Below are 24,962 nucleotides of genomic sequence, written 5' to 3'. Positions count from 1 at the left end.
ACAATCAAGGTGAGAGAGACTTAACTGGTTGGCAGTGTTTGCCTGAAACCTATGCTCCCACCCCCATTAGTAGATATCACTTCTGTCCACAGGGAAAGGGTCTGTTGATGCACTTAGGCTAGAGTTTATTAACTCTCTGGATGTAAGGGAAGTGGAACTACCTTTCCAGGGAGAATGTCGGGGATGACAAAGAGAGAGAGAAAGGGGATTCAGGGTGTGAGCTGACCAGTCCTGAGGGAGGAACCCTAGAAGCAGCCAGACAGGAAGAAAAGATTTGAGTTGAACTTTACAGTATCTCATTACTGGTTTATTTTTTAATAAAACCAAATCCCAGAAGATGAATAAATTTCCATTGTGGAATAAGAACCTTTTAATTTGTATTTGAATGGATATAACCAATACAATTCTGAAATCAGAGTAGGTAAGTAGGGAATAATCAGAGGTTTAATTCACTGTTGGAAACTCTATAACATACCAATGGCTAGTGCATTACACCCTTAAAAAGCAATAAGACCACATTTATGATGGATAAACCTTTAGTAAGCTGGTCCTTAAAAGGTACTAGCCACTGATGTTTGAAATTCAAAGAATTAAATGAACAGCATGAGACAACAACCTGATCCTGAAGCTACTGAAAATCAATGGGAGTTTTTCCATTGACTTCAACAAAAGCAGGATTGGGCCTTTTTTTTGGCGCTTCATCTGCAGACATGATTGATTATTAATGCAAACCAGTGATGAGCTAAATAATTTTTCAACAGCCCTGAATTTGAGAGATCAAATTGCTATTTTTTCCCTTGCAAATTTCTTGATGTTACTCTGAAAAGGCCTACAATATGTCTAATCCAAATATTTGTGTCCCATTAGACAATTCAAAACTATTCTAAATATGGAAAGTTTGTGGATGAATCCAAAACCAAATTAATATCTGAGAGCTTGAATTCTGCCTTGCATTTTGGAAATGTTTTCCCAGATTGGGGGGCAGCATGGTCTGGAAGAATGCACAGATCTGGGAATTGAGAATACCTGGAGAATCTGCCAATGACTGGCTGTGTAGCCTTGGGAAGATCACTTCAGCTTCTTGACTCACTTTCCCTATCTGCAAAATGGGGAAATGTACTGAAGGATGTTGCATGGGTAAGGGCTAGGGGGAAATGTCTACAGTGTATCCCTTGTGAAGCCTGCCTGTATCTTTCCCCCCCAGCATATTGGAACTCAATTGGTTCTACTGCCTCTGGGGCCCTCCTCTCACTCAGAGAGGAAGAGACAGGATCTGCCCTTCAGAATAAATTCTTAGCAAATTTAATGCACTTCACAGATATAAACAAGTGTATCCTTGCATCTCTGAGGTCAGAAAGGAGGTCAGGTCGGATTCTTTTGACAGATGCAGAAACTGAGACAGAAGTTACGGTAAGGTTTTCAAAAGTCCCTAAGTAACTTAGAAGCACAAATCCCACTGACAGTCATTGACACTTGTGCTCCTAAGTCATTTAGGCTCTGTTGAAAATCTCACCCAAGAGACTTGCCTGTGACCCAGGTCTCCCACTTGCCAGGCCTATGCTGTAACCCTTAGAGCACGCTGTCTCTTTAAAGCATGAACTGTACAGTCTCCTGCTCCACAGGATATTAATGCATTATAATAAATGACTGCTCACGTGGAAACTGTTTAACAGCAAACATCAGCACTATATCCCATAGGCCAAATTCTGTTTTATGCAACCCCACTGCTGGACCCAGTCTAAGCAGGGTCTTGTTCTGTGTTGCTAGCACAGCTCTTCATCTGAGGCTGGGTTTCCTTTTGAAAATATAGAGCCAGCTCCTCAGCTGGACTGCAGCAGCTGAGGATCTGGCCCATGGTAAACATGTAAATGTGCAGTGTGAGTTTTACTTGCTTTCACAAGAGTTGAAGAAAAGGCATGTCTTGCAACTAATACTTTGCTTTTACTTTTTCTGTTCAGTTCTTTGCAAATCATTTTTCTGTAGAGAAGATTTTCCCCTCCTTTTAAATATTTGTTTTAAAAATTAGCACAAAAAAAATTTCCCAATGCTGCCCCAGTAAACATGAAGAGGAGTTCATGAGTACAGGTTACCAACACTTTATAGAATCTGATGAGGGCTTAGTGCAAAGTCCATTCTGCGTTTGGGATCAGTCCTTGGATAGGCACACAAAGGTGTGTTTTTCATTGTACTCTCATTTGATTTTCACATTTGGAAGTGCAATCAGCAAACTCTGCCTTCCACTCATGGCACAAATGTCACCTGTCATCAACACACTTTTCTTTTTCCCCGGTACACTTTAACACACTACGTCATCCCAACTCTCTCTCCTCCTCCCTCTTCATTCTTTCCTGCTGCTGTGTATATGCACTGACTAACTGTGATCAGGTAAAACAGGACAGAGAGAAAAAATTGAGGCAAAGAGGCAAGACTCCTTTGCCCCCCTCTGAATATGGCTAACATGATCAGAAGTAGATGTCAGGTCAGATGTATTTCCAGCTCTGAGCTCTCTGTTCAATAGCTGTGGTGATGCCAAAGTCTTTTTGTACCTCTTTTTTTCCCCTTGACAATCCTTTCTTATCATTATGGTCCTGATCTCACTTGCACCAGTTCTAAAATGTTTTAACTCCATTGCAATTAATGGAATTTGCTTCTGATTTGCACTCTGTTAGCAAGATGGGTCAAACCCTGTATTTCCTATAACACAAGGCCAGATCATCAGCACATATAAATTGCTGCAGCTCCATTGACTTGAATAGCTTACACTGGCCCTAAATAGCTTGAGTGAAACCCTGGCACTACTGAAGAAAGACAATAGGTGTTTTGGGACTAGGGATTTCAACATTTAATGGTGGGAGGGAAGGGGAATCTTCCTGGATATACAATATTAATTTGAAACTGGTCATCAAATGTTAAGGAAATATTATAAGATAGGCTTCAGAGTAGCAGCCATGTTAGTCTGTATTCGCAAAAAGAAAAGGAGTACTTGTGGCACTGTAGAGACTAACCAATTTATTTGAGCATAAGCATCCGATGAAGTGAGCTGTAGCTCACGAAAGCTTATGCTCAAATAAATTGGTTAGTCTCTACAGTGCCACAAGTACTCCTTTTCTTTATAAGATAGGCGTTTCCATAAAATACTAAAATGTTGGTAAAAACAACCAACATTTACACCATATATTGATGTTTGTTATACTTCAGTAGTCAATGATGCTGTGCAGAGATGGAGAACTAAATTACTAGATCAATACAGAACTAAATTCTGCTCTGTTCCCTTATTGTAACTGTGAGGGGCATGTCTCTACCTGAAATACAGTCATGTTGAATGTGCATTCCTCTCCATCTTCAGCAGATTGATACAAATAATACAATACTATTCACTGTTAGACAGTGTTCTCTAGTAGGTACAGTGCCGAAGTCATGTACACATGTTTTCCCCACGCTACCCTATTTACTTTAGCGTGAGTGACAAGATGTAAATTGGCACAGACTTTGGTGCACTGAGCATCACAAAATTCCTTACAGACCCTCAGGCGTGATACAAATATTATAGCAAAGACAAGGGAGATCTTAGAGTGCGCTCTTAAAATTACTTTATTACAGAATTTCCACCTCTGAGGTAGACGAATGGATGAGATCCAAGGCAGTCCTTGACTACATAACACCCTAACGTTTTTCATACTATTCTTTGGGCTATCCTGAATTCTGCTCCTGTCGTCTGTACCACCACTACCTAAAAGCCATGAGCACCACTGACAACTGAAACTGTCCTGCTGATTCCATTGGTACCTCCCTGTTTTGAGGAACCAGAGTCAAGCAAGCTATCCATCACCAAGGGGAATACGATACATTTTAATAAACTGCATTTTCCTAATTTGGGTCTGCTTGCCACCAGAGAGAGCTCTTTCACTGAGGTAAGGCATCACCGGGGTCTGAACCTTTAAAGACAGTTGAGAATATCCCATTGATTTCAGTGGGCTACGTGAGTTTTTTTGCAGAAAGGTCACTGAGCGTAGAAACAGAACTGCCTTCTCATGTGGTGCCTGTGATTTAGGGTTGAGGGACAACACCAGAAGCAAGGGGAGGAAGCTTGCACTTCCGATGCCCATGTTGAATGTGGTTTTGGTGGATTAAAGGGGACTGCAGATTCCATGGCTGTCAAGCCAGCACCTTTTACAAGTAGTGAAATGTTTAGTAAAGTATGTTTTTTTTTTTAAAAAGCCATGCAAGCACAGCTTTGGAGCCTAAAGTAAATGTCTGTGCTAGTTCAACTCAGATCTGCATTAACCTTAGCAATAATATCCCACTTCAGTAAGGTACTTAAGCATGTGTATAATTTTAAGCACATCAGTATTTCTATTGACTTCTTCGAAGTTAATGCAACCACTTACATGTGCTTACGTACTTTACTGAGTAAGGGCTTAAAAAACGTCTACAGGTAAAAAGTGATTCTGCAACCCAGCTTAAGTCCCAGAAAAGTACATGAGGAGCTTTTCTTTTATGTTTGGGAAGGGGAAAGAAGGAGATTCATGAATGCTAAATTCATGCAATGGTAGCAGATTAAAAGCCCTGAAAATTAATACCAAAGTGAGGGAAGTGGATAGACACATATCCCTGAATACATTTGGTGCTGTTACGGTGCTATGAAATGTGAAACTGCTAAAATGGCCCACTGACTAATGTAATCACCTTTCAGAGAATATGTGAGAGGCATTTTGTCAGCCAGATGTAAACAAAGACTGTGTTTGAAATTCGAAACTCATCCAAAGTCATATTTCTTTGAGTCAGTTTTCCCCACCCTACTTCTCATTTTGGGGTTTGAAAAGATGCTCTCTTTAAAGGACAAACTATTTGTAATTACAAAAATCTTTATAAAATCAATAATGAAAACCACTCCAGTTTTCCAAGAGCAAAGAAAGTACTTAATAGAAGCTGTATCAAATGAATTAGATACCAAGAACCTTTGGAAAATACTGGCACCATTTCTTACAGTAACATCACATGACTAGCTAGAGACCAGCAGGCCATGTTGACAGTAACTCATCTTTTTAACCTATATACAAGACTAAACAGTACACAATCTCTTACTAATTATCTTACATTGACCTTTCATCCCTAACTCCCAAAGTGCTTTACAAACGGGTGGCATATGAACCCTTAGCTGCTCCACGCACAGAATTCCCAGGGAATTGTGTGTGCAGCCTGGCTACAGAATTGTGACCTGAGACTGAAAAACAAATTATACACAGTGGTTAATTCATCTACCACTGAAATGCGGGCAGCAGCTGAGGTGAAATTTGGCAACTGTTTAACATGCCCAGCCGCACCATGCTGCAGTTTAAATCAAGAAGTGAGTAAATACGCTTTTCCCACTGAAACTGTATGGGGAATTTAGTTTGTAAAATGTAAAAATGGTAACTAGCCAGGGTGGAATTTGGCTAGGACACTTGGATTAAACACTCTCCAGTGGTAATCTGTTATGATCACGTTATCAGGGCCTCAGTTTTACATCTCAGTGTTGAAAAAACGGAGGGGAAAAGAGCACCTCCTGCAGCACACTGGCCTTTAGCCCCATTCAGTGGCACTGATGTTAAATTAGCTCAAAGGGAAAAGTGCTGTAAATTGGCTCACCAGTATTGTCTCTACATAGATAACCTAAGTGCTGCAAAGTTGTGGTTCACCAACTATTTCAAACCAGTGTGTCACTTAATGTTTACTCTCTACCCATTTTACAGATGGAGACTTGAGGCACAACGAGAGTAAGGTCATATCTATTCTGCAGTGAAAGGTTGGATTCAGCATGATGCCTGGCACACCCAAGCTAGCTTTAATCCAGCTAGCATGGCTAAAAATACCAGTGAAGATGTGGCAGCAGAGATTTCAGTGTGGACTAGCAATGCAAATATGTACCCAGGGCCTCATTCTACTTGTACAGACAGTGCTGATGTCCATGCTACTGCGTCTGTTTTCAGCATTGCTAGTTACATTAAAGCCAGTGCAGGTAGGCCAACCCATGCTGCCATCACACCTTCCACTGCAGTATAAACATGCCCTAAAAGACTTAATCAAAACGGTACAGGAAGCCCCCTCACAGAGCAGGGAGTTGGACGTAGAGCTCCTGAGTCCCAGTCCAATAACCTTAATGAGAAGGCCATCTCCCCTGCAGGCCCGACAGTAGTTTGACTGCTGCCAGTTAAGGGCTTCTTCCTGCTATCCTTTCCAAGCTAATCATTCATTTTTGCTAAAGTCAGGACTGTGGTATCAGTCCCTCGACATTAAGATTTGGGGAAAATAAATGGTGTATTATCCCTGACTCATAAACAAATGAAAGAGAAATCTGAGGCTGACAATTATATATTTTCCCATGCAGCCTACCTCATATTTAGCTTCTTTATTAGCTGTTGTTTCTAATTTCTTTAAGGGAGCAGGAAGCCTGTTTGAGCCACAGTTAGTAAACTGTCTTTACAGAAATAAGGAAACTGTTAAAAGGGAGTAGCTGCTACATTATGCGGGTTACTTAATTGTCTTAATCAAAAATATATGAATAAAAATAGACCTCAGACTTCCTCTCCTTTCTTTCTTTTTCCAAACTGAAAAAGATCCAAGGCCATAATAAAACCAATGGCGGTTTATAGGCTGGGGAGGGGGGGGGAGAACAGAACAAGGCTTTTTACTCTTCATCTTTAGGGTGTCATAAGGCAATCAGCTTGGCACAGTCCGGTATTCTTCACCTGGGACCATGGGCTTGCTGGCCTTTGCCGGGTGTTATGTATCTGACAACACTATTATTTCAAATAGGAGAGACACTCCATTGTGTTTGCTTTAGGGGCGTGAACAGGGGCTGGAAGTTCGTTGAGATTTTACTGTCAGAGTATTTCAAAAGCGGTTTAAATACCTGTGTGCACAGGCTGCAGGACAGGCTCATAAAAGCAGGCCCATATAAACAAGGGGGGAAATTGACAAAATGACATATTTGGTTCCCTTCCTCTGTCCCCCTCCCCCGCAGCTTTCCAACCTGAGTTCTACATTGCTTTGCACTGGGCTGCTGTGTTTGATTCCAGGGCAAGCAGAGAGGTGCTGGGAGGGAGTGGACACTTGGCAGCTGGGAAGGGCACCAGTCAAGGGGCCAGAAGATCAAGCATCTCCAGAGCGGCCTGCTCCTAGGATCTGCGTGCCCTGAGCGCAGAGTCCCGCAGCTCCAGAGCTGCCCTGGTGTGCACCGCAGAGCAGACAGACACAGTGCAAGCACTGGTGGGGATCACACGATGGCTGGCTCCCCGCCGCACAGACACATGGAGCCATGGGGGAGGGAAGTCGACCATCTATTTTTAGCCATACGCTTGCGACTGGGTTGCAAAGATAGATGTGTACGCGGCAATGCACAAGGCAGATGGCGCGGGCCCCCGCAGCTCCGCGATCTCTGACTCCCCGCCGCACGTGGGCTCGCCGGTGCGTGCCCAGCTCTCCGCTGCCGGGGGCCCGAGCCTGCCGGGCTCGCTGGGCACTTGGCTCACCACCCGAGCTCTGGCCTGGCCCCGCAGGCCGCTCCCCCTGCCAGGGCCCCCACGCGGGCCGACGGGAGCCGCCTGCTCCCTGCACCGCAGTCTGCTTGTAGCCGATTCCTGCTAGGGGCCGAGGGAGACGCTTCCACTGCCGGTGGGCTCCGGATTGACTCTCGGGGCCTGCCAACGGCGCGGGACCCAGGCAGCTGCCAGGTTCCCTCGTGGGGGTGGGGACCCTGGAAGGCGCTGCCGGCTTTTTCCGAGCGCATGCGAACCGCCCGTCTGCCCGCTACCAACACCCGCCAAAATCCCCCCTACCCACCCGCCTGTGTCACAACACTGCCCCGCGGGCTGGGGGGCGAGGAGCCGCCTCTGGCTGGGAGCTGTGGGGACGTGCAGCAGGCGGCGAGCTCGGGCTGTGCTAGGAAAGAAGCCAGCGCCGCTGGGCCCGTTTTCATGGTGCAGGGTCGGTTCAGGCTGCCCGGGCTAGTTCCGGAGACCTGGCCCCAGGGACAGCTGGCAAAGTGCAGGGGCTTCGCAGAGGCGCAGGCTTGAAAAGCGGGGTGACTCCTAGGCGCGTGGGAGGCCCAGAGGAGCGAGGCGTGGGGTTCGGTGGCTCCGCGCACGCGGAAACACCCGGGCCGAACGTCCCGCTCTCCCTTGGCCGGGAGCACAGGGCGGTCAGCCGACAGGGGGCGCAGCACGGGACTCCAGCGGGGCGGCGGAACTTAGCAGCCCCACGTGGGAGCCCCCCCGCCCCAGGTTAGCAGTTCAGCAGCCCGCGTGCCCTCGTCACGTGCTCCGCTGGGGAGCGGGGGGGGGGGGGCGCGAGCGGCTCAGCGCACACTCCAGGCGCGCCAATGGCAGACCCGCAACTGCGTGACGCCAGAGGTGACCCGCCGCGGGGTGGACTCGCTGTAGGCTCTGCGTGAGTGAACAAATGACGTAGGCAGCTTTGGGCAGCCTGAGGCCGCAGAAGAGGGGAGTGGGGTAACTGTGGTGAGGGGAGAGACTCCCGCTCCCCTTGAAGCAAAATCCCCTTTGATCCAGGGGGCCGGAGCTCCTGTGCAATCAACGCCCTGTGTGATGGCAGCGCTGCCTCCTCCCCGTGGGCCGGGGCCCTCTCTCCGCGCTGCGAGTGGGGCAGGTCCCCCCGCCCCGGCGTGGCATGGGCAGCAGGCGCAGACCCCCTTCCCCGAGCCTGGCGGTGGAGGTGGAGGCGGGGGTGGCAGCCGTGCTGGGGAGGTAGCGGGAGAGGTGGCCGCTGGTTAGCGCAGGGGGCTGGCACAGGGCCCTCGCTGAGGCTGCCAGGAGCGGTCCCTGCTCCTCCTGGAGCTGTCAGGATTGATGGTGGCGGCTCCCTGAGCTGGGACCTGGGAGCTGCGGGTTGGCGGAGAGCTCTCGGCCCTCCTCAGCCCTCCTAGCCCTGCCCTGCTGGGCCCTGGGCGCCGCTGTGGAAATCCCAGCAAAGCATCAAACTTCGGCACAAGCCTGCGAGGCGAACAGGTTTCTCTGATCCCCGCCTGGGGCGGCTGCTACTTAGCCCGGTGCCAGCGGCCAGACAGACCCCCCTACCCCCAGACCACAATTAGTTTGCCTCCCGCAGCGACGGGGTATCTTTAATCACAGCGAATAAGTGGCAAACTGGGCCATGCCGCTGGTTGTCCGGGCTGTTCTGACTGACTCGTTTTTACGATTCTCTGCAACTGGCCTTGAAACCACTCGGGGGGGACGTGGCCCTGTGACAGGCTGGGCGCTCACTCCTCACTCTTGACTTATTGGGCGGGCTTGTCACTCTTGAGCGCCTGCGAAGTCCTGTCCTTTTGAAAGGCCTCTGGGTCCAAAAGCGGTGATAACAAAGGGGAGGTGATAACAAAGGGGGAGACCGGTGTCTGGCTCCTCTTGCCCGCGGGGATTGTGTCCCCTTTAACCAAGTCCGAGAATTACAATCTGAGCATTGGGAATCTCTGCTAAAAGAGAGCCGGGGTAACTCACCCAGGATCACCGGCTGGAAATCCATAGCTAAAACTTGACCCATCCCGCTGCAGACCTCAAGCAAGACTCGGAGTCTGGTGCGCGAACAAAGGCCGCAGGTTGGGGCTGATAGAAACGAACGGCCTCTGGGCGTGGGGCGCAGGCAGCCAGGATCTGATTCAGTTAGCACACAGCACGGGCACACGCAGTATTGTTGCCTCCCCCTTTTGTTCAGACCGTGATATTATTAGCCAGGCCGTGCCCTGCTCTGTTTGCGGTCACTCCGCTGCAGCATCTATCTTGGCGGTCAGATTCCAACCCCGTACAATGACTGTAATGACCCGCGCAGACATGTGTCCCTTACAACTGTGCTGTCAGGCCCAGGTGTGAGTTAGACGGAAGCACCGGAAGCCACGCCAGGAGCGTTCGGAAATCCGTGAAATGGCTGGACTTTTTTTCAGACCCATGCCGGTCGCTCTTGGCTCCACATTTCGAATGGAAAACTGGAATTTGTAAAGGCCTGATTCTGCTGTCACGCTGGTGTGAGGGCAACAGATTCTCACCAGGGTAAAACTGCTGTGAAAGGAGCATTGGTCCCAGTACATGTCTGTGTAGCGGCCCCCTATCCTACTCCCATAGAAATCAGTGGCAAACATCGCGCTGACTTTGTAAGAGCAGGATCGGGTCCCATACGGTATGGGCTTCGAAATCTTTCTTTGGCTGGGTAGAGGCAGTGATATCTGAAGTATGGATTTGTTAGAGGGGTACATGTACCGTCCTTCCTGGGGCTGTGTTGATTTCAGTGTCAACGCAGAACGCGTAAATAAGTTAGCAACCGGGTCCCGTCCGCGTGCGACCAGGCTCCGCGACATTTCCTAGGTTCCAGCGTAGCTAGCATAATAGTATGGGTCAGGTTCTGAACGCCGATCCAAACTGAGCAAGGGCAGACAAGAGCCTGAATTCCGATTGGAGCTTGGCCTGGATCAGGAGAGCAGGATCGGCCCCCCCCCAGCCAGGAAATTAATGACACACTCTGACTCGTCTAAACCTTTGTAGGGGCTGTGGGAAAGAACAGTGCCTTTTTGGTCACTCGGTGTCATCGTCCTCAGTGTGTCGCGTTATGTTTAATTTGTTTTTGGTTATTAAATGTATATACATACAAGGCATAACGAGTTATCAAACGCGTGATGCTGCTGTTGAAACGGAATTAAACATTTCTTTAAAAATCTTTTGGAGTTGTTCCAGTCTCTAACCAATACACCAGAATGCTTCCAAAGCGTGTAACCAGGCACTGCAAAACTTGTGCAAAGAAAGTTGTATCACCTCCATAATATTCGCAAAAAGAAAAGGAGGACTTGTGGCACCTGAGAGACTAACCAATTTATTTGAGCATGAGCTTTCGTGAGCTACAGCAGACTAACACGGCTGTTACTCTGAAACCTCCATAATATTGTCTGCGTGTAGTTTTGAACCTGCCCGCTACACTCACAAACGGTCCCAGCCAGCTGATTAAAGTGGAGTTACTATCTATGTGTAGCAAGCAATTTGAAAAGTGTAACACCCTGGGTGTTGTCTTTTTGGAGATTTGAGACGTTGAAATACACTCAGATTCCTCTGAAGAGAACGGGCGAATCTGGTGAGAAATAGCCTGACAGATCGGGACAAACCAGCTGATAAATAAAGAGAAGTCCGTGTTCGTTGTGAAGTGACTGAGGCGCTATGAAAATACGGGAGCTGTTGTTGTTTACATCAGGCAATGGCAAGACTCCATGCGTGCGAAAATCTTCCCAGGGAGAGAGTAATATGTGCAAAGAACTGCAGGAGCCACAAATTGGTGCACAGATGAACTGATCCAGTAAATCAGTAGGGCCATAATACCCTTATTTATGCTAAAGCATGTGACACACAATCTCAAAATGTGGTAGCTCGAAGTTACCACCACGTTATCACTTACACGAGCTAATAGGTGAGGTGACTTTTACCTTCTTTGCTTTGAAGGAGGCACAAAGGAGCGGACAGGTAATTCCATGCTGCTAATTGCTATGATGTGATGGGCAGGGAAAGCTGAGGGGACTGAAAGGCTGGCGGAAACATAGAGCGACTGAATGTGGAGTTTAGCTCCCAACGACCAATTAAGATCTCGTTAATTTTGTAAATGTGGTTGGATATATTCTAGCAACTGTGAGGAGTGGAAAGGTGTCACCTAATCTACCCAGGGGTGAATTGTTTTGTCGGTGTGATGTAATGTTCTTTTAATCAGTTCTATCGATCCGCATCTGCTTTCCTCTCTCTTTCTCTTTGGTAATAGGATTCCATCGTTCCTTACCTTCCGTACTTTTTTTTTTTTAAAAAAAAACCCAACCGGTTGGGTATTGTCTGTTTAGAGGACGTTAGATGATCGTTACAAGGCGTCTCTCTTAATTCTAATCCTAGGGTGGGGAGATGGGGCGTTATTAGTAACTGAGCGCTCAGCACTTAATTTTCAGCGCTCCTCCAGTAAAGTTGCAATAGTTTCCAATTCTCCCCTCCCCTCCCCTTGGATAAAACTTATCAGATTCCAACCTGAAGGCTAAAAAAGTGTTTCATACACAAAACTGTCGGAGTATTTACAGGTAATTGTGAATGTCAAATACTCCGGCGTGCTGACAAAGCGCAGAGATCCTGGAGAGTTTCGCCTCTGGAGCGACATGGGACCCCCTCCCTCCCCTCCTCTGGGCACGGGACGCCTGGAGCGCTGCAGGGGAAGAGCAGGACACCAAACAGCGGTTTAGGCGTAGGATGGATTCTTGCCTTTTGCTCCTACAGAAGCCCAGCTCAGCTAGGGAAGAGCTGGAAAGGCTGAGCCGCCAGTTGCGCTGCAGAAACCTGCGTGGAATAGCTTGTGTCAGAGTGAGACCAACTAGCCTGTTAGAGCTTCGGGGAGGGCATCGATTCCGGGAGATGGAACAGACCAAGCCCGCGGTTGACCTGGGTCTTGAAGTGTTCGTCGAGTGACTAATATTTCTACATGGCACCTTTTAAGAATCTGCAATTGGGCGGAAGCTCGCTGGCTGTTTTTGAGAGCGATCCTCCTCCCAAGGAAAGTGAAAAACTGGCTGTGGGTCCGAAGGGAGCCGGGTCCGAAGGGAGCCTAATCCGGATCACAGTCTATCTGGTACGCCAGGGGATTCTGTTCTACCGTGATGCGGAGTATCTCTCCCTGTGTGCACACAGTACATGACACTAAAGGCGTGTGTATATGTACACATAGGCAAGCCATTATATTAAAAAAAACCCATGCAACCACACAAACCAGGAGCAAATGCGAGGTTTTAGGTTAGTGGACGAAAAGGAAACTGACCCTTAGGCTCCCAGACGTTACCTTTCGATTGAATAACACTGAGTAGTACCCCAAATTATTGAGGGATCAAAGTGACCTCTGCTCAGGGGAAGCAAGTGTGAGCTTGGAACTGCCTCAACAAGCTCCCCGTCCTGCTCCCTGTAAACCCTAACCAGGGGCAGGTCCGCTGAGTGGGGAAACAAGGTGATTCCGCCATGCCTAGCCTGGGCACAACATGAGTTTGGGCCATTGTCCAGCCTCGGAGATTTGCAGGACGGTGCCCAGCCCTCGTCTGTAATCACCTCAGGTTCAGATTTAAATCCCTCGGGGTCAGATCCTGCCGGCTTTACTCCCTCGGCGGCTTGCTGCAATGCCAGCAAGATTTGACCCTTTCTATGGAAGGTGGCTTGGACGCCTGGCTCCTTCAGGTTCGCCTGGAAACTTCGCGCTGGTTCAAAGTCTGGGTTCTCGTGATACACCGAGACACCCGAGACTCGATCATGAGGCTGCAGGAAATGTTTGGACATTCATTAAGTTGCAGGGCAAATGAGGATGTTTATTTGATGAGCTTCTCGCCTGTATGTGCCTCCCTGCTCCTGGCGTCACGTTGCTGAATGGAAACCCTGAACATTTCACGCTGCACTTGTCTAGGGTTTCTTGTAATGACAAATTAGAAACACAGTTCTGTTTAAAATAATTTAAAAGGGGAGGGGTGGGGGGAGGTGGGAAGCAGACTGCAGGGCCGGGTGGAATAAGGAAAAAGAAAAACTGTCGAGAGAGCTGAATATTTCTCATCTAATACGATCCCTGGGTCTGAAGAACTGAGTGTTTCTTGAAAACTGGAGTATTGATCCAGGAGACAGGCATCTGAAAGCCCGATTATCTGAAGCACGGTTTATTTGAAAAGGATAGCCAGGCTTTCTCCGCGTTACCACGTCCTCTCATCCAAACCGATTTCCTCCTCAGGCCTCGCTCTTTGTGTGACACAAAGCAAAGTTCATTTCGCTAGACACCTACTTCTTTAAAAGGGGCAATTTGCCTGGTCAGCTCAATGGCAGAGCAATCAAGGGTTCCACAGCGCTTCAAGACTCATTAGGTTTGTTATAAATGGGGAGCGTCGGTCTCCGGGACCTGCCGTGTGTAAACGCTGATTCTGTTTGACTTTCTGAATGGAAGTGCCTTGATTGGGCCCAAACCGTTGCAGGAGATATAACTGCTTTAATTGAACCTGCTGTAAACAGACAAATCACATTTCGCACCACAAACCAGGACTCTGCTGGGGCTCCCTGCTCCGGCCATGGGCAGCCCTGAAACCTAGGAGTCGAGGAGAAAAATAACCAAAACAAAACGAAAACCTATCTAAATCCAAATGAAAGTACAGTACGTTGGAGCGCGGTGTGTTTTGCAGGACAGGGGTGGGCCGAAGTTAGCTCCTTCTTGCTAAATACAGACAACCAGTATGCTCTCTGCGATCAGTATCTTTAGTAGCTAAACGTTTGTATTGAGCATTAACTAACCCTTCTCCTATAGCTTCTCTGCTATTGTACCTGTAGGGAAAAACATGCAACAGGGTAATCGAGTGGAACCATGATTTGTGTTCTTGTGTGGCCCTTGTATTTTAGTGTTACTTGTCTAAAACTTGCCTGGGTTCTACAGAAGAGCCATCGAGTCTAGTTCCCTGGACCTATTAAGCTATCCATCAACAAGGGAGATAGTTTCTCAGTCTTTACAATGCAATAAAACCCTCTAATATTTTTCTTAACTTGAAATTCCCTGACAAGCCTGCTGCGTATATTCAGGTCTGCAAGGTTAGCCATTGCATGGAAATGTACAAATACAGGGCCCGATCCTTCCGTCTCTGGGCACCCCAAACTCCCTCTGCGTTTACTTCTACAAGCCTGATCTAGGCAGAACTCCCTTTGGATTTAACTGAGATGTTTGGGGCGACAGGACGGAGGGTCGAAAGCTACATTTTAAGCGGCGGTTTCTAATTTCTCCTTATTGTTCAGATCCCTCAGTTTTCTAGCAATATTGTCCTTGTTATGTCTGAGGAATTTATGAAGGAATCGCTGGGAACAAGGGGGAGTTCAGGTCTAATTGATGCCAATTGTTATAAAACTGAAGGATCCGGAGGATGTTTTTCGGGTTGTTTTATTTGTTGAGGGGGTTATGGAAGGATCGGAGTGTTTTTGTTTTGTTTGTTTGCTTGTAGGGGAAGGGAAAGCTTGGGTCTAGACGAAAAACGGAAACCGCATCCTACAGGAAGGCGAACGGTTTTTTTTACTCCATAGTTTGAACTGATAATTAAATTCGCCCGCTACAAGAAGCCGCTTTTGAGCTGGGACGCGCTTGGGTGCGGAGGAGGGGATAGAAGTGGGAGAGATCAATGCTAATTTTGAAGGTTACGGGGACGGTGTTTTGATGACGGGTTTGTCTTCTCAATCGCTGTATGTTTTCCATGTAAGTTCGGGTTTTGGCTGCTGCAGCAACTTTCAGAAACTTTGGGAAAGTGCTGCTTTTCACGTGGGTTGAAAATGATCTTCCCTTTTCTTTGGGAACAGAGAGAGAGAGAGAGAGAGAGAGAGAGGAAAAACAACAAGAACCTCTCACTTTTTTTACGCAGATCATTACAGAAAGATAACACACAGACAGCTGCCATGAAAATGAGCCATGCCTCTGCGGTACAAGTGCTCAGCATTGCACACTTAAAATGTCTTGGTGAGTCCTTAGTGCCTAAACCCCTCACCGACTAAATATAACAGTTCCGTGAGATAACTAGGAAAGAACAGTGTTCGCCACTGTGAAATCATCACCCTTGTAAACGCTTTTGGGCAAACAATGCAGATCTGAGGCTCACTGCTGCGTTCATGTACGTATTTTGGTTTTGCGATTCCTTACGGCATCTGTTAGCTATAGATTATGGCCCTGTGATAGAGAAATGATATTCATTTCGTTGTGTCGACATAGTTTGCACTGGAAACGGCAGCTCTTCGCATATCCTATATCTAGATGCATTTCATTTGACTTTCCGTGGCTTAGTAGCAGGGAGTTTAAAAGATGTGGTGTTTTGATTGCATTTGTCACGAGTACTTGTTACGTAACTTTTATTTTATCGCATGAAATAATTTTTCCTTAAACAAAATAAAAACACTTGTCATGAAATGATATATACTTTCTGTCACCTTAAATGAGAAAAATCGCATAGAAGATGACTGCTTTATTTTCCATTTTAATCATTTTAACCCCCCCCACGTTTATAAAAGAAGCCACATATGACACGCTAATGAAGACAAGCTTCCTAAATATATAATTGATAAACATTAATTGACTAGCATGAAATTATCATAAAGCAAATATTAATATTTCGGAAATAGGCACGCTATTTTAAAGTGTAAATAACATTTAAATATAACAATATAGAGTTATATAAATATTAAAAAATAATTCTTAATAGTAATGAAAAACAAAACAGTTTGAACACATTTAACCTTTGTACCATGTAAAAGATAGCTATCTCAGAAAATGTAAATCATTTTTTTTTCCATTCAACTCTTATACAATACGCTTATTACTAAATAATATTTGTAGTTTAAAGCGAAACGAAACTTGGCTTTTCAAACACGTTTGTGCTTTTGCTGTTAAGTTACTGAGAATCCATCAGCACGTGAACATTGTGACAGATTACTTTTGTTTTTAATAAGTGACATGCCAAAGTCAGGAAAAGGCGACCTCTCTAATTCTTAGATGTAGTTGAAATCAGGGGAGTTTTGTTATTGATTGAACTGGAGCAGACTCGGGCCTGGAAAATAGCACGTGTTGGCCTATCTGCAAAATCAGTGTTGTTTTTCTCAAGTAGCATTTTAGCGAGCGTTTCTACCAACTATGTTATCTCTACTTATAAAATCCCCGGCCAGGGTTTTCGTATGCATTTGTTTTGGGTAAAATTGTATTTGCACCAGTTCCAGCTGTAGAATACATCTGTTCCAGTTGTACAGTACAAATCCACAGGTCCCGCTCCATGCAATTCAGGTTAGTAGCACACTGTTTAATAATAAAGTCCTCAGCCGGCGGAATGTGGAGGATTGGGGACAGCCTTTGCTGAGAAATCGCCGTCATGAAAATGATCTGTTTAAAGATCTGATGCCTTTGAGCGTCTTTAGGTTTTTTTTTTTTTTTTTTAAAAAAGCCTCTCGGTACAAATACAGTACCCCCCCCCCCCGCAAACAAAACCAAAACCCCGGCCGTAGGAAAGTAGCCTTTAACGCTCGCATTTGCATTCTGTAATGCAGAACAGCCAGCCAACGTCTCAGCAACCAGTTTATATGGCTGGACAAGGCCAAAGGCGGAGGGTCGCCTTTCTCCCCAGCATTGTAGCCAGGTCTAAAACGGCCAGTAGTTTTGATCTTTGGTGCTAAATAAGCATGTTCAGTGCGCCCAGAAGCTGCGGTCACTGCCGGTCTCTGTTCCGCCTGACTGCTGGATTAATGGGTTGTGTTGAATTTAAAGGCGCAATGAATACAGTTGGCTAGAAAATCCTGCAAATGAGATTGTCCCTTATTGGGCTGCTAGGAGTGAAAGGAGGCTGAAGGCAGCGTTGCTCTTTAAATCTGTCCCCACCACCAGGGCTGTGTTCCGTGCACGACGCAGTTTCTAGCCCGGTGCTGATCCCACAACTGTGAAGAGTAATAGTTGCTCGAAGGGGAGGGAAACCTTGGGGCTTTATTAATTCACTCCTCTTCCGGCCATGCCAGCTTGCGGTGCGTGTTGTTCCGTCTCCACTGTGTGAGTGATCGCTTTGTAATACTGGGGGTTGCAGAGTGCCAAGGAACACGGCACCAGCTCTGGAAATGGGCAGCATTCAAGGGGCTCTCGGGTTGAGGGCTTGCTCCTGAGAATCAGGGTCCGTCCCCCCCCAGAATCAGGAAGGAATGGTAGGAAAGAAAAATACAATCATGCACCAGGTTCCTTCCTCCCTTCCCCAGGTTTCCTCTCCCCCGCCCCCCCCACTCCCTTACACCCCTTGCTGTGTTTCCCTTCTCCCCAGCACAGTGAAATCCAGAGGGCTCGCTCCAAGAAGGGGAGGGAGGGTGTCCACTTTCACGCACTCTCCAGTCGTTATAACAAGGCTGTAGGGTCACCAACACCAGCCCTGCATGCACTCTTACCAACGAGGTGCCCCGGGGGTGGGTGTTGGATGGACTCTGCCCTTGGGAAGAGAGGAAGGACGCTGAGAGGGGAAACAAACAGCCCGGGGGGCCTCGCGCGATCGCACGTCCGATCGCGTCTGGGGGGCTCCCTGGAGCTCGGGTCAGCGCCCCCGGGGGTCTCCGCAGCACTGATTCCCCGCAGGGGTGAGGCTGGCCGTCCCCCAAGGCACCAGTCCCTTGACAGCGCGAGGCGGCCGGGTCCCGGCCTTGAGTTTTCCGCAGCTGCCCGCGCGGTGGCGCTGTTCCAAGCAGCCTCGGGGCTGCTCCGCTTGGGGGCCGGGAGCGGCGGCGCTGAGCGCGGGGCCTAGGTGGTCCCGGGGCGCTGAGCTGGGCCGGCGACGGAAGCAGGAGCCTCCCCGTGGCCGGTGACGCGGCGCGGGCTGCTGCGGAGCCGGAGCTGCGAGAGGAGCCTGGGGCGGAGGGAGCTGTGTCCCCGCGCTGCAGCTGTAAGGCGCGTAGGCAGCCTCTCCACTCCCCCTCGGCCATATGCCACCCCTCCCCTTTTCTGGGGGGTCAGCTGCAAATGCTGGCACATCTGGGGGCAAGAAGGAAAAGGTGAGGCGCCAGGAGCACCAAGCTTCCTTCTTTCCTTTCTGGTCCAGAGCGGGCCTGGCCACAGGCCGGTCAATCACACCCGCATTAAATCCCCGCCAGGCCAGGGGAGCCCAGCTAGAGTCCAGCCCGAAGCGTCCCTCAAAGCCCACCCGCAGAACCTGAGCACCTTCCCCGCAACATCTCGGCCCCCACCCCCTATCCCCCAGGCGACTTACCCCGACCACCCCACTTCTCTCACTCAGACTTCCTTCCCCACTCCCCCCTACTCTTCTTTTCCCTTCTCCCCCTCCTCCATCCGCACTTGCCCCTTCCCCTGGTCCCAGTCCCCCCACCCCCGTCTGTCACTCCCTTCCCCGATTCCCCCACTCTCTCGCCAGCTTCCCTACCTCTTGTGCCGGGCCCTCACTTCCCAATGCCCGCACCAGACTTTTCCAGTCCCCAAATTGCCTCCAGATTGAGATAAAGGAGAGAGAGAGAGAGGGACGCGCCCTACAGCTCTAGAGACGGGGCGAGCTTTGTTTCCCTTCACTTGCGTGGTTCGCATTTTTGCCGTAACTGTTGCCACCAGAGAATGAGTTTTAAGGCACATTGGTTCACTGGCCTGCGTGGTTTCTTGCGCCTCTCCTTTGTTCTCCAGCCCATGCCCTGCCTCCGACCCCTGGCAGGGGTTTGGCCAAGGCTTGTAGCCTGCCACCACCCCTAGCGGAGTACGGTGCAGCCGCTCCGGACTCTCCCCCCCACCGCCGCTCTCAGCCCCGAAGGCGATGCGGAGCGACCTTCCCAGGGAGGGGCTCGGAGGATGAACAGTTCATGTGCACGATTAGCCGGCGCTGGCTTCGTGGCCTTTCCTTGCGCTCCGCTAGGGGTTTCCCTTTGCGGGTGGAGGTTTAGGCCATTCCAGGCCTTTTGCCCTCCGCTGATTTAGCCACCGGGAAAGAAACTAACCGCCCCCCCCCGCCCCCCCCAGCAACAGTCGGTGCATTTCAAGCGCTGCACAGCCCCTTTGGCCCGGGAGCGCCGCTGAGATGCAGAGACAGGCCCTGGCTTCCGGCACTCAAAGCGGCGGAGTAAATAGAAAACGAAGTACCCGCTGATTCTCCAGGGCAGGGCTACCCCCTGTTGCTTGCAGCCTGGCCGCCTGCTGCAGGGAGCCCGGCGCTTCCAAGTCCGGTGGCAGGCGTTAGAGGAGTCCGAGCTGACAGCACCCACGGGAAGCCAGGGGGGAGACGGGGGCACAAGGCAGGGTCAGGGCAGCAGGGGCCTCTACGAAGAAAAAGAAAAATAGGGAAGGTGAGGAAAGGAGCTAGATACCGAGAGACATAGGCAGCTCCTGGAGGAAAGAGGAAAAGAAGGAAATCGTATTGACTAGGAGTAATTTGTCATTCGATTGCGGGGGGAGAATTTGCGAAGAGCAAGGAATATTTCCCACTGTGATCCCAGGCGGGGACAACTTTCAAATGTCGCAAACTCCGCGCAACGGAGCCCAGCAGATGAACAGCCGAGAAAGGAAGCGCAATAGTTGTCCAGGAAAATCTGCAAAAACTCCACAGCCTTCGGCTCTTTGCGCTTTTTGAAGGTCGGACAACGCTGGAACTTGAAATCGCGTGTTGGCTGGAAAAGTGACAGTTAATTAAAAACAAACCTTTCCACTGAGATTTGTGTTCAGAAAATTATTTGGCAATACACCACGCGAGGATTTAAAAAACGAAAATAACGATGATTGTCGCACGCTAATAAGCGCATCCATTTTGCATTCATCAGACTAGGTCCAAACAGAAAGCCCTGGTATTTGACTTTGTTCTAAATGACGAAAAAGCAGAAGTTATTAATAAAAGAGAAGCCAGCTTGTTATTTTTATATTAAAAATGCGGTGGAAAGTAATCGCTTCCCCCCCAGTTGAAATAAATAAATGTGAAAAATTTGTACTGGAAAAAGCATATGTAATTTGAAACAGAAAAGGCCTTTATTGGGAAGTATTCTGTAAAATAAAAATAAACATCATGTATCTCAAAATCTCCTATAAATCTGTTTGAATAAAATAAAGTTAAAGAAACAGAAATTACTAACCCGCAGAATTTAAGTAATCGGTTCAGTTTTGCGTGTCTTTAATAATAATCCTCCCAGTTTCCGTGCCACAATTATTACTACTCAATAATGCAAAGTTTAAGGAATTTTATATACAGAAAACAAGTTTGCAGCTCTTGTTCTCCATATAACGCACAAATGCAAAAAATAAATAAAAATAAAATAAAAAAGACCAACCCCTCCCCCCTCCCAAACCCATACCAGAAAAGAGGTGCAATGGATTAATTGAAAATAAAGCAATTGCAACGTATATATTTAAATGTATTTAATTGTATGCATTATTCAACTCCCCCCACCGAGTGGTTTAATAATTTAGAATAAATAGTTTCCCTAAAAACTTTATAAAATATTTACAAATAATAAAATATTAATCGATTAACAAGCCAGTTGTATTCTTTTATAGGAACTTTGCTAAAGTCCTGTAATCATGCTGTTGACATACGTCTCTGATGTTAACGAAAGGATTATTGACAAAATGTAAATGAAGATCTTCAGACGGTGGTGTTTATAAAATAGCTCATTAATGAGCTTGGGTTGACTCTGTCCATCCACATCATCAGATATAATAATAGTGACGAATCAAACAGGGAAGATCCTGGCTAAACCACTGGTATTTTTTTCCAGAAGTACTGAAGTCCTAAAATCACCAATTCTTCTAACTTTCTGGCCATTGATCCGAAGGAATTCGTAGTTCAACATCGAAGGTAAGAATAAATCAACATTATTTAATTATTCAATAGTTGGTAGAAAATACGAACTTCCATATATAACCCACAACAGCATTTTACGCAGTTTATTTTGTTCAGTTACACTAGGGTATTGAAAAAAGTTTGCTCTCCAAACTTCCAGGATTCTTCTCCCCCCCCCCCCCACACCTGTCATCTTTCAAATACGAAATCTGGCTGACATACTTCAGCTACTTTGCATTAAACTCCTCCAAAGTCTGCATTTTTCAGATGCATTAGCTTTCAGTCCTTCTCAAACAAGTCATGCAAACTGTCCGAGCGGGTCGTTGCTCCGTGCCTCGTGGAGAATTCTCGCCCCACGCCACCCTCCCTACCTTTTGCTGGCAGGAGCCTCTAGTTCTGGGTCCCACAAAGTTGACCCGGAGCTACGACCCCCGCCCCCACCCCTTCCATTTCTTCCGGACCCGGGGGCAGAGATTACACCCTGTCGAGACGCCTCGTAGCCACGCAGCGAGAGATCGCTGGTCCTCCCCGTCCCCTGCGTGGGGAAGGAACCCGTCCTTCGCCCCAGCGATGGGAGGCGAGCAGCTGCTGCCTTTTCCGGGGTGGCGGAATCCTGCTGCTGCACCGGGATTGATCTGGAGTGAAGCGAGTTTCTCTCTTACCCTGGTCACAGCTCCGCCGCGTCTCACAGGCTCCCAGCCCCACTTCCTTGTACGGCCCAAAACCCTTAGAGAGACACGATCCCTCTGCAACCTATTAACCTCGTCTGGAGGAAAAGCAAGAGCAGCAGCACCGCGGCTACAACCACCAGACTGCAAGCTCCACACAGCCCAAATCCCCAAAGAAACTGCATTGCTGCTGCTCTACTTCCAAATGATGTCCATAGACTACCGGCAGGGATTGCCAACATGGTGGCGACGGGGCTGGGAGCTGCTGCGATTGCTCCTTTCTCCCGACTTAAGATAATAGGATGGGTGTGAAGCTATTAGTGCTGCTCGTTCTTATTCTTACCTCCAGATAATTTGACCCCCCCCCCCGGCGCCCCCACACGGGAGCGCAACATTGGTGGCGGGGTTGAAAGTTGCTGCTGATCTTGCTGCTTCTGGTTTTCCTACAAAGCCCGCCGAGACTGTCCTGGGCACGCGTGGGGTGGTGGAGGAAAGGAGTTACTGTTGCTCGCGCTCCCCTTTTGCTCCAGGTGATATTACTGGGGAGCAGGGGCTGCAGCTTGTTCTTTCCCGCAGCCCCCCTCTCCTCGGCAGGGCTGGGCAGAGTGGACAGGGCGGGTCGCCCGGAGCGCTTGCTATTCTTGGTTCTTCTTCCCGGTCCCAAAGGCAGTCACTGAACCCCGCTCCCCAAAGGGTCTGTGACAGACCAGAGCCAGGGGAGCGTGTGTGTCCCGTTCCCGCTGCCCCCGCACTTGGCTGGGCTCCTTTCCTCTCCCACTCCCAGCCGCAGGCTTCCACGAACAGTCCCCTCCCCACAATCCTCAGGTCTCCCATGTGTCCCCCTTTCACGCGTTTCTACCCCTCTTTTTGACCCTCCGGCGCCACCGTAAAAGCAGGCCCACTGAAGGGGGCTCGGCCGGCCGCAATAGGCGCCGCTGAGCGGGCGGGCGGGCGAGTCGGTTGGTGCCTGGCGGAGCGGGAGCTGGGCATGGGCGAGCGGCGGGGACGCCCCGCTGGAGGGGGTTGGAATTTCTTCGGTCCACCTTAAAGCGGAGCTGGTGCCGCCGCCGCCTCGGCTGCTGCGGGGCGGCCCCGAGCGGGGCCGGGCAGTTGGCGGCGCGGTTCGGCGTTTGCGGGCAGAGCCCCCCGCCGCCGCCTTCCCCGGCCCAGGCGCAGCCAGGCAGCGGCGAGGCCGGGGGCTGCCGCCGGGGATGGGCGGGAGGGCCCCGGCCCGCTGGCGCGCTGGCCCCTGCCCCAGAGCCCGGCGCTGGCGGACTGTCCGGGCTGCGGCTGCACCTTGCAGCCGGGGGTGGCGGGGAGGCCGCTCCTCTGTCTGCCCCCGGCCTCCGCCGAGGCCCGACTCCCCCGGGCTGCACGTGTCCAGCTGCCCGCGGGGGTGGGCTTGGAGCCGGCGGAGGGCGCAACTTCCAGCCCAGGCCGTGCCCGGCCGCGACTCGCCGTGGGCAGGCTGCTCCCGCTGTCACGAGCCGGGCCTCTCTCTACGCCGCCCGCTCGCCCCCTGGCCCGGAGCCGCGGGCAGAGCGCCCGGCTCCGGCTCCGCCTCCCCGGGTGCCCTTCTCTCCCCCGCCTCCTGCCCCTAACCCTGCCTCCCCGGCGCAGCGCCTGGCTCTCCTGCCCGTGTGCGCGCTCCGGGGAGACGTTCATTATTTATTTATTGGTGTTTAATTTCCTGCCAGGCGGGTCTCCCTCCCTCCCTCCCTTCTTCCCCACCCCTCTGCAGGCAGCGGGGCTGGCTGGAGCTGCAGCAGCCGTGGCTTGGGGCGCGGGGGGGGGGGAGGCTGCTTCTCTCCGCGCTGTACCTGAGCTGAGCTTATCCAGAGACTTTTATTTATTGGGGGTGTGGGGGGAGGGGAGGAAGGCAGGGGCGGGAGGTGGTTGCTATTTTGGATGCAAAGATCTGGGGACAGGAAAACCGCACACACAGACACACACACACACACAGACACTGAAACCAAGGACAACCCCAAAAAGGACTCACTTTGCCTTGATGACTCAACGCAACTAATAATCATTTCTCTCCTCTCGCTCTGGCGACTCCCTCCTGCTCCTCCTGCTGCTGCTGCTGGCAGAGCAGGGAGCGATTGAAAGTGACACATCGGGGGCTGCCGCCTCTTCACCGCGATCACAAGCGCCCGCTTCCCGGCTCCTCCTGCTGCCGCTTCTCCTCCCGCTGCCCGGGATAGCGGCCCCTTTAGACGCGGCCTCCCTCCCCTTCGCCACCCCCTCTCTCCCCCGCGATTGATTTTCTCTGCCGAAGGTGTGAGAAGTCGGGCGTCTCCTCCCCCCCCCGGAGCCAGTCCCCTCACCTCTCCCCCCCCCCGGACCCCCATACACTACCCCGGCTGCCCTCTGTGGAAGCGGCTCTGACTCGTGACAGCCAGCTCTGCCCAAGAAGGCACCCTGACCCAGGACCTTAAAGCTCGGACTCGAGGACAAGGAAAAGGGGGGGTCAGCTGGGTGGGGAGGGGGGAAGGAAGTAGAAAGGAAGCAAACAGGAACGTAAAAGGAGGAAACAAGAAAACTTTCCACCCTGGATTCTCTACTTTTGATCCATGGACAGAGCCCAACTCAGCCAACTTACAGACAGACTATAAGCAGTAAGTACAGCAGGAGCGCGCCCACAAACCCGGCGTGGGTGAGCAGCTCGCAGCAGCCTTTGTCGCGAGGAGCTAGCTAGTTTTCTTATTTGCGGTGTCCATGAAATAATGACGGCGGTGGTGTTAATTGTGGGAGAAACAGCCCTGTCTGCAGCAATGCCCTGTCCCTTCTTGTTCCTATGTGTCTGTGTGGCCCTTCCCAGGAGCCCGGCGAGCAGGATTGGGGCACACAGGTCTTGGGGTTTGCTGGTCTGGTTTGTACTGCGTTGGGTAGTCAAACCTGCAAACCCGAACTCCTTTAAATCCCGCGTGGGCACCCCAAACTGACCTGCCTTGCAGACACGCTGG

General features: G+C 49.9%; 1 protein-coding gene and 1 long non-coding RNA gene across 4 annotated transcripts in view; one reads left to right on the top strand and one right to left on the bottom strand.

Annotated features, from left to right (window-relative positions):
* Positions 1-17,814: 17,814 nt before the first annotated feature.
* Positions 17,815-24,222, bottom strand: LOC140895782 (uncharacterized). The gene is made up of 3 exons (XR_012154355.1): positions 23,996-24,222; positions 19,642-19,817; positions 17,815-18,534 (listed from the first exon to the last, which is right to left on the bottom strand). It is a non-coding gene; the product is annotated as an uncharacterized lncRNA (long non-coding RNA).
* The window catches only part of SATB2 (SATB homeobox 2), a 166,527-nt gene continuing 162,826 nt past the window's right edge, over positions 21,262-24,962 (top strand). For 2 of the 3 annotated variants that reach the window (XM_073306321.1, XM_073306319.1), the window contains exon 1: positions 23,881-24,614. The gene's annotated coding sequence lies outside the window, so the exon portion shown is untranslated. Of the gene's footprint in view, positions 21,344-23,880; positions 24,615-24,962 lie in introns of those variants that run through there. The other variant, XM_073306320.1, reaches the window with a different exon arrangement.

This window comes from Lepidochelys kempii, chromosome 11 (assembly GCF_965140265.1).
Source record: "Lepidochelys kempii isolate rLepKem1 chromosome 11, rLepKem1.hap2, whole genome shotgun sequence".
NCBI lineage: Eukaryota > Metazoa > Chordata > Testudines > Cheloniidae > Lepidochelys > Lepidochelys kempii.
Note: the sequence above shows the minus strand (reverse complement) of the source record. Positions and strands in the feature narration are given on the sequence as shown.